At 44.7% G+C, this 9,574-nt stretch overlaps 1 protein-coding gene across 1 annotated transcript in view; it reads left to right on the top strand.

The window, feature by feature from the left end:
* Nucleotides 1-3,334: 3,334 nt before the first annotated feature.
* The window catches only part of nrtn (neurturin), a 115,152-nt gene continuing 108,912 nt past the window's right edge, over nt 3,335-9,574 (top strand). Inside the window, exon 1 of the mRNA XM_041205258.1 lies at nt 3,335-3,377. The gene's annotated coding sequence lies outside the window, so the exon portion shown is untranslated. The remainder of the gene's footprint in view (nt 3,378-9,574) is intronic.

Below are 9,574 nucleotides of genomic sequence, written 5' to 3'. Positions count from 1 at the left end.
TTGTCAATCTCCTCTGTACCCTGTCTATTGCAATCACATCTTTCCAATAGTGCAGTGACCAGAACTGCATGCAGTACTCCAGTTGTGGCCTAACCAATGTTTTATACAGGTACAGCAAAATCTCCCAGCTGTTATATTCTAAGCATCTGCAAATAAAGGCAAGTCTCCCATATGCCGTTTTGTCCTTATCTGTCCAGCCACCTTTGGCAATCTGTGGACATGCACTCAAGGTGCCCCTGTTCCTCTACACTTCTCAGTATTCTACCATTTATTGTGGATTCCCTTGCCTTGTTAGCCTTCCTCAAGAGCATTACTTCACACTTCTCTATTTGCTACTGACTAGTCCATTGTTATCTTCCAGTAGTGTACCACTTTGTCTCTCATTACAAACTACACAACCAATTTTTATATCATTTGCAAACTTCTTTATCACACCGCTATATTTAAATCCGAATATTGATAACTGCAGGTGACTGAGAGGAGAGTTACTGGAAACATAGGACAAAAAAATGAACATCAGAAACACTATTTCAGGATAAATTATGACTGCTTGACAAAGGGTGACAGATTCAAATTGGTGAAAAACCAGTTTAAGACCCTTTGTCAATAGGCTGTCAAAGAAGCAAAGGCCGTATAGTAAAAAAACATTTTCACCATGATGGTCTGGAATTCGCTGTCTGAGAGTGTGGTGGAGGCGGGTTCAGTCGAGATTTTCAAAGACTTATTTGGAAAGGAAGAATGTGCGGGTTTACCGGGAGAAGGTGGTGGTGGGATATGGGGGTGCGGCGGGGGGTGGTTGTTGTGGAATGGCATTAGGTGAATTGCTCTTTCGAAGTTCTGGTGCTGGCACGATGCGCCGAATGGCCGCATTCAGCGCTGCAAACATCCTGTGATTCTGAGGTTCTCCAACCAGACATTGGTCAACACATAGAACAGACCTCCAGGTAAGCGAGTGGAGGCAGAGGTTTAAGAGATCATCAATGTATGGCTGTGGAGATAGAGCTGCAGCGGGTGAGGGAAGAAATGTGAGATCTTCTAGGTGAATGAACCAAAGCGAGCGAATGAGCATCCTCCGGATAGATTACCCATCAATGGCGTGAAGACCATTGGCAGAAACTATTCCAAAAAAAAGAGCGAACTACAATTTCCGCATAAAACTGCAGCCGTAAAGATTGCAACGACAAGCAATCGGAGGCAGTAAGCCAGCCTGGATTCACACAACACTGTCCTCAAACTCAATTTCGCTTTGGTGGCTTCGAACTTGCTGGGAGATCCATTGGGTGGAATCGCGGGTTTTGCAGTCACTGACAGGTACAGACAGCCACAGGACTATCGGATGATCCCTGTTACTACAGTTACTGCTACAGCCCCGTCTCCCAGGTATGGGTAAGATAATAACAGGGACAGTGCGACAACCAGGTGGGAACCCACTTGAGTTCTGGTGACTTAGTGGCTCACCCCTTGTTTCACATTTAGCCTGGATTCTGTTGTTTTCATGTGCCTTTATTTTTTTTTCATTATTATTAATTTCCCCGGCTGTTCCTTTCCATTCAGTATTTGGGAGACGTGGGGGGGAGCAGTGCTTGCTGCTGACAGCTGTCGTGAGTGTATTAAACGGTTATTAGTAACCTGACACTTATTTCCGCAGGGAGGAGCCGCTGCAAAATCAGCCCCTAAAGCCAGGGAAGGTTCAACCCAGCTTCTTTGGGGGGTGGGGTAGGGGTGGTTGGGGGTTCAAGGAGAAAGCAGAGAAGCAGCAGCCAGACATTCACACATACACACACAAACCTCAGAGAACCAAGGGCAAAGCGCTTCAATCCCACATCACCCGGTAAAGTGCCCGGGTAAGGAAGAGTGCAGAGAATCAGCAGCAGGGGGCGGAGAAAAACTTCCAAGGTTTGGCTTTGGGGAGTTAACACTGAGGTGGAGCTGGTGAGGGGGGTGCGAGCCAGCGTGGGGGTGGGGGGTACTCTCCCCCCTGGGAACCAGGGATTAACAGGACACTGAAATCCTGGGATATTTGACAGCTGCAAACGCGCTCTCCAGCACTTTATATTGGGTGGGGGTGGCGGGGGGGGGGGGGGGGGGGGGCGGGGGGGGGTAGTGGGTTGAGGGGGGTGTGGAATATTTTATATATACTCAGTGTGTGTGGTAGAAAGCAGCCAGAAGTGGGACCAAGCAGCTAGTGAGGACTGAGCTGGAAGACTGGGCAGCTCACACTGTCTTCTCTCTCTCTCTCCCCCCTCCTCCCCTCCCAGCCTCTGATCCACTGCGGGCGATGGGAGCTCGCTGGCAGCCCGGCTTCAAGTTTGATGCCCGTGGTCACGGGCACATGGAGGGACAGGAAGGACTGCGGAGGAGGCCGGTCTGGGAGTGAAGGCTTGTCTTTCTTAAATGTCTCCGGGAAGAATTGCAGCAACCTGAGCCATTCCAAGCCGGGATACATCAGTTACAAGAGCAAGGCTGGATAAACCGGGCTAAAGGTAAGGGGGGCGGGGGGTGGGGGGGGGGGGGGCGGCGGCAACTTTTGGGACATTCCCTGAATGTTTTTTTTACAATGGGGCAGTAAAATTGGACAGGACTCGGCACTGTCTGAGGAACGATGCCAATAATTTCCGGGGATTATTGAGCAATGGGCTGGTCAGCTCAAGGTTACAGTGAATAGCAGGGATGAGGTGCGGATGGGAGCAGCGAGAATTCCCATTCCCGAGATCCCTGATCCCGGCTTCTCCAGCCGGCTCTAACTCCAAAAAGGGGCAATGTGAGAAACTGCAGCCCCAGGACAGACTTATCCCCAGGGCTTTGACAGCTGGAGGCACATTCATAATTGATGACTTTTAAATACATGTTCTAAAGGTTAATTCATTCTCATTGGCTTCACGGGCGAGAGCTTCCACTTTCTGAATTGTAGCAGCGAATTCTGAACCAACACCTTCAGGAAGTCTCCAAGTTACCGCGTCTCCTTCCCTCTGTCTGCCCCTCTCTATTTCTGACTTTCTCCTCCGATACCCAGTCTCTCACTCTCCTTCTGACACTCCCTCCCTCACTCTGCGCTTTTACCCTGTCTTTCTCTCGCCCACCCAACCCACGACCCTCTCTCCCTCTCTTTCTCCTTCGCCTCCTTTCTCTCCCCCACCCCCCACCCCCGCACAACCTCACCCACCCAACCCCACCCCCCCGCCCCCCCCAACCCGCGCCCCCCAGTACTTGGCACTGTGAAGGAGCTGTGAGGATCAGTAATACAAAACAGATACCACTACTACATTAGGTACGTAATAATTATTTTCCGTATCTGGGAGCTGTTTGCAGGCACAGAGCGGGGCGGGTCAGTGATCCTGCTCAATTCACTATCGGAGACTATTTTATCGCTGCTGTCGGTGAGAATCAGCGGACACTTTGGCGTGTTAGATATACCCTGCACTCAATGGAAAGATTTCACCTTTTAGCTGTCACTGGAAGCTGTGTTAAGAAGCTGGGGGCGAGCAGAGCGAGTCGCAGGCGGGCGCTGTGCTGTTGGTGAGGGTAAGTCCCCGTCCCCCCCCCCGCCAGTGAGGGGACGGTCTGGCAGCTCCGGCGCTGGGGGCTCGAATGCCTGTTTTGGGGGAAATGCCCCCACTTTCATTGTCCTTTGGGGGAAAGCTCGCCTCTTGTTAACACTCGGGGGAACCCCCACTCCCTGACAACTTTGGGGGAATTTTCCATTTTGCAGACCCTTTGACAGCCCTCTCCTTTGCACCCTTTGGAGGTGGGGGACTCACTTCGAAATGCACCCTCACCCCTTCTCCCTCTCACCACCCCACCCCCCAAACTGCCTGCACTATTTGATGACCCCGTTCCTCTCTTGTCCTCCGGAGCTCACCCATCGGTGTTGGGCTCCTCCTGGCTGGTACCATGGCTGAAGGATCATCCCAACACGCGCAGGGCTTTTCTGATTTCATTTCTTTTCCGCACTCGCCTCTTAGGCCAGGTGAACGGGACGGTGATCTGAGGGATCCTGAATGTGGTGGCTCAGTTATATATGATGTTTAGCTCCCAGATTGTTTTGGAGTTCGAGAGTCAAAATTCTGGACATCAGAGTAACCTAGGAGACGGCACTATGGTCAGCAATTCCGGTACAGAATAAGGTTTATTGGATTTTATTTCAAAGTGATAAAAAAAATCATGTTTAAAAACTAACGTGAGGAGCTGTCAATGCTGCCAAGGATTTCTGATCCACACTCACCAAATCTGTCCCACGGCACGAAGAAAATGAAATCTATTTATCATGGGTGAAGAAACTACATTTCCAGCTCCACCCCCAAGATCTGGTTCATTTTAAATAGCTGGTCTAGTCTTCTCTGCTTTGTTTAATATTGGGTTTCATCTGCTTAGGCCCTAAGCTCTGTCTAGACGAGCACAAAAGATTACATGGCATAATTTGTGCATGGGAATTCTCCCTTTGTCCAGATCAACACCACCAGAACGCATCAACAGGTCTTCTCTCCCCTTACCATTTTTGGGACCTTGCTGTGTGCAAATTGGCTGCTGTATTTGCTTGCATATAACACCGGCGACTACAGGTTAAAAAATAATCTAGTAATTGTGTGGCATTCTGGGGCATTGGTAGGACAAGAAAGGCATTCACTGTTTCAATGCAAATACTTTTATATAAAGGAGCCTTTCCACACTTTTGGGGGCAGAGCAACACTGAACTAAAATGTAGGTAGAGGAGGAGGCACTGCACAAGTAGTACCAACAGTTAGCAATCACAGCACAAACTTACAGAAGGTCATCTATCTATTATGCTGGTATGTATGATATGAGGTTGGACAACAAATCGACAGGAAATAGGTTTTGCAATCCACTTGGGTAATCAGCAAAGAATATGATGAACTGCATCCATAACGATGGGTACCTGGATGGGGAAGGGTGGGTGAAACTACAGTTGGTTGTTTTTAGATATTATGACTTCTACCAGTTGCCTCCTGCTGCGCCCCCCCCCCCCCCCACCCCCCGACATCACCCCCTCCCCAACCCACCCAGTCTTAAAGCATTTGATACCTGGGTCTCAAACCTCAGTTGTGTCCTTGTCAGGATCTGTGAACTGCCTTCCATATTTCCTTTTTACCTCTGCCTGAGTTTACTCAGTGAGAGCGGTTTAGGCATGTTCAGATTTAAAGATAGCTTCGTTAATAGTGGGGATGTGATAGATGCCATGTCCCCTTTCACAACTGAAAATGCTTTGCTGTTGGGTATGACACTCAGTGGGCCTGATGAAAAATAATGGAAGCTTGGCTGTTTTCTGGCAGACTTCCTCAAGACTCTAGCCCAAAATCCTCTGATTAAAGCAAGTGATTAAATTACAAGGCCATGGCAATTTTCTTTGTTTTTTCTTTGCTAATTAAACTGGTTTCATTCTAATGCTATCCAGCAGTTTAACAAAACAGTAGTTGGAATTTACACAGGTGCATTAGAGTCCAGTGAAGCTTGTTGTATTCATTTTACGCAAAAGAACAAGAACTGTTACTGATCCAGCAGAAAAGTGACATGTTATTATACCTGGTTTTATGAGGAAGGGTAGCTGGTAACCTGAAATATTCCCATTCAACCCATTGCTATGTATTAACCCTATTCATTAAGCCAACCTTTCACCTCTTATCCTCCTGATGTTAGGATGACCATCAGACATATCCATGCTGTTAGTGTGAATAGACTTGGTGATTTTTCAAAATAACGAAAGCAGAATAATGGAATCTTCTCATGCTCTGTTAAGATCTGCTGAATTCCCCAGATTTCCTAATTGCGGGTGCCATATTAATTTTCATCAATAATTTCAGATGAAGACACTTGTAGATTCCTGTAGAATGATATACTGCCAGAGAGAAATAACACAAGTGTGCATCTGTGATATGCATTGTACAGAAACATGTTTTTTGTCCAGGTGCTCCCGCTGCAAAATAGGAGCACCCAATGCAGTCACAGCCTGCGATGTTAATTACTGGATGGCATATCATGGCTGGGGCTGTGCAGTTTCCTGATTTAGGCTACTAGAGTCACAGCAAAAATGTCTCCCTGGTCAGAGGGAATAGCCTGGCAGAGCATGGCAGCTAACAGTCAGAAACAGGCAGTGTCTCAGATGCCATTATCAATATGGCAGTAGCTGCAGCCTCGACGCTAATAGTTGAAAATCTTACTGACCACATTTTCAGGCTGTTAAAATTGACCCCTCCTCCTTCGATAACATTGGTGGAAGATAAGCAAAACATTGGGAGAAATGGCGGAAGTGTCTGTTTATTACATATATTTGAGATTTCTGCTGATCTTCCCGCCAAGCTACAACGGAAGATTGGGTGAACACCCGTGGAAATCTTAGGCGCCAGTGTATTGTCTTATCATTAAGTTTCGTCTGTTTGCTCGGGAACCCATCCACAAACATTCTAAAGTAATCTTCTCTCATAGTTGGATAATTGTGAGTCACTATGTTGCCTGGGAAAGACAGCAATTGCAAATTCCCAGGACAGATGGCGCTGGTGCTGAACAAATTAAAATCAAGACGTTGAGAAAGAACAGGGACCTTCCCAACTTTAGAGGTCAGATGGAATAGTTCTCAATAACAGTGCACCAGAGGGTTGAAGAGATTGCTATTGCAGTGTATTAGCAACAATTTTAGTTTCAAAATGGGGAAAAAATTACATGTGTTTTATAAAGTGAATTTTTGTTTAATATGTGCATTTAATATTTGCATTATTTTGTGTTTCACATTTCCATTTATAAAAAATATATTTTAGTTACCGTCAGTTGTATAACTCTAGCCTGTGCTTCATATTCCAACACTTCTTGCTAGATTATGGTGAATTCAGGATGCCGGTAAGGATGTTTGTTAATTATTGAGATACACAGCTCTGAAAAGGACAGATTATCTGTAGAAACATAGGTTCCAGATAATAGTTTGCATGCACTCCTGTGATTTAGTTGAGAGAATCTGAAATTACAATTCTAATGTTTGGAAAATGAGCAAAACATGGGACAATGATCAGTTAGCTTAAAAAATATCTGTAATAGGAAACAATTCCTAGCATTGTATGTGCAGTTATAAGTGTTCATCAATCATCAGAAGTAACAATACTCATGTCTCATTAATCTGCTGGAGCTCTAAGAAGAGCCAAACAAAACTATGGATATAATTTGAATGTCCAGAAGACATTTGATAAAGATCCACATGTGAAAATTTTCAAAGAGCTTGCAGAATAAATATTGAAAATAATTTGCTGGTTTAAAAGCTTGCTTGGCAAATATGAAGGAAAGGTGGTGACAAATGGATGAAAACTTCTATCAGGAGCTAGTGACCATTTCAGTTTTGCTGAGATCTGGTTTGAGATTGATATCAACATAAAAAAGTTACATTTGTGTGGCACCTCTCACATTCTCATGATGTCCCAAAGTACTTAACAGTAAAGGATTATTCCACAAGCGCAGTCACTGTTGTAAACACAGCAACAATTTGTAATAAAATGGATTGCCAGTTAATCCATTTCTGGTAGTGTTGGCTGAAGGACAAGTGGATATTTGAGAATGCTATAAAAAGAATGAACTTGCACTTTTGCATTTATTTTGCAGTTTTTACCTCAGAACATCCCAAAGTTGTTAACCCCAAATGTTTACTTTTGAGGAGAGGTCTGTTTTGTAGGTAAACATGGTAACTATTCACACACAGAAAAGTTCCTTCAACAGCACATGAGATAGCTGGGAGTTACACAATATAGATGTCAAAAGATACATGTAAGGTTATTTTACCTAGACTGTGAGCACAAGATTATAGAGCATATGTGCAAATTTAACATGCCTCAGGCAAGGCTAGAGATTAGAGGAAACATAATCATGGATTAGTGAAATGCCCATGCAATAAATGTAAAGGCTGAGTCAGTACACTTATTAAAAAAAGATAAAAACAAAAAAACTGCGGATGCTGGAAATCCAAAACAAAAACAGAATTACCTGGAAAAACTCAGCAGGTCTGGCAGCATCGGCTTCTCCGCCGATGCTGCCAGACCTGCTGAGTTTTTCCAGGTAATTCTGTTTTTGTTTAAAAAAAACAGCTAGGCAAGTGAACCTGCCTGTGTCATACCAACAGCATTTGTATTGCCAGTCATATTTTAATGTAGCCAGAACAGACCCAGTACATTCAGCATAGTATTTCACACCTGCAAGAGTCTAGCCACAATAAGCTACATCTTCTCATCTATGCTGGGTGCTTTAAGTAGCACTTTCAGTTTTCGGCTCAGGTTCGCCAGCTTGTATAAATCTTTTTTTCCTTTTTTCCCCACTATCTTCCATTTTGCTAAAATTAGGAATACATGAAAGTCTGGGATTGAAAACAACAGAAAGCAGGCTAGTCCCAGAAATATAAAATCAAAATACTCCAGATGCTGGAAATCTGAAACAAACAGAAAATGCTGGAAAAACTCAGTGGGTCTGACAGCATCTGTGGCGAGAAAGACAAAAGAGTTAACATTTCGAGTCCGTATGGCTCTTCTTCTCTGAGGACAGTTAATATTATCTGCATCAGGATTGACAGTACTTGCAGCACCTGGAGAGGTTGTAGTGTCAGCACAGAGAGAGGCAGCCTTGGCGGCACAAGGGGAGGCTGTAGTGTGAGCACCCAGAGCAGCAGCAACAGGAGAGAGACATCCATCAGTACAGAGACTGGCAGTGTCTGGAGAGGTACTACACATTGTTAGCACTGGTGTGAAAGCCACTAAGACTCAGTAGTTTTATATCACACAATAATTAGGAACACACGGAGGAAGTGGTGCAACTGCCAGCTGTATAATTACAACAACCCAAATATATTGCTGAATTGAATCCAGCATTTTCTGTGTTTGTTTAGTCCCAGAAATGATCACCTCTCATTATCTGGTTCTCTCAAACATCTGTCCAATTCTCCCTGTAATTTTTCAACACTGCCAGTCTCCACTGCCTCCTTGGACAGTCCATTAACACAATCAACACCCTCTGGATGAGGTAGTCCAACTATCTGCGCACCTTCTCAACCCTAAGCTTCTCTCTTTGTCCCCATTCTCCATTTCGTGGCAATTCCAAAAATGTTTTGTAGTTCAATTTACCTGTTCCCCTAATAACCTCCCCTGAGGATTCTCTATTCCAGAGTAAAAAATCCCAGACTCTTCAACTCTGCTCATTGCTAAGCTTAAATTTGACGGTCCTTTTCAGCACTGTCCTTTTCTCCAATGTCTGCTTATCCCTTGCCCTAATATGACAACTAGAATTGTACATGGCACTCCAGCGAGTGATGATCACCTTCAACACTGAGGTGGTAACCTGGCAGAAAGAATTGTTTTAGGCCTGATTTTGATCCCATTCAGTCAAGACAAATAAAAATGAAAGACAGCAAAACTAAAGAATATTTCAAAATACAAAATGAATTTAAAAGCTAAATACTGTGGATGCTGGAGATCTGAAATAAAAGGAGAAAATGCTAGAAAAACCCAGAAGGTCTGGCAGCATCTGTGGAAAGAGAAGCAGAGTTAATGTTTTGAGTTCAATATGACACTTCTTTGGAACATACTACAAAATGTAC

This window comes from Carcharodon carcharias, chromosome 14 (genome assembly GCF_017639515.1).
Source record: "Carcharodon carcharias isolate sCarCar2 chromosome 14, sCarCar2.pri, whole genome shotgun sequence".
NCBI lineage: Eukaryota > Metazoa > Chordata > Chondrichthyes > Lamniformes > Lamnidae > Carcharodon > Carcharodon carcharias.
This window is presented reverse-complemented; position numbering and strand designations above follow the sequence as displayed.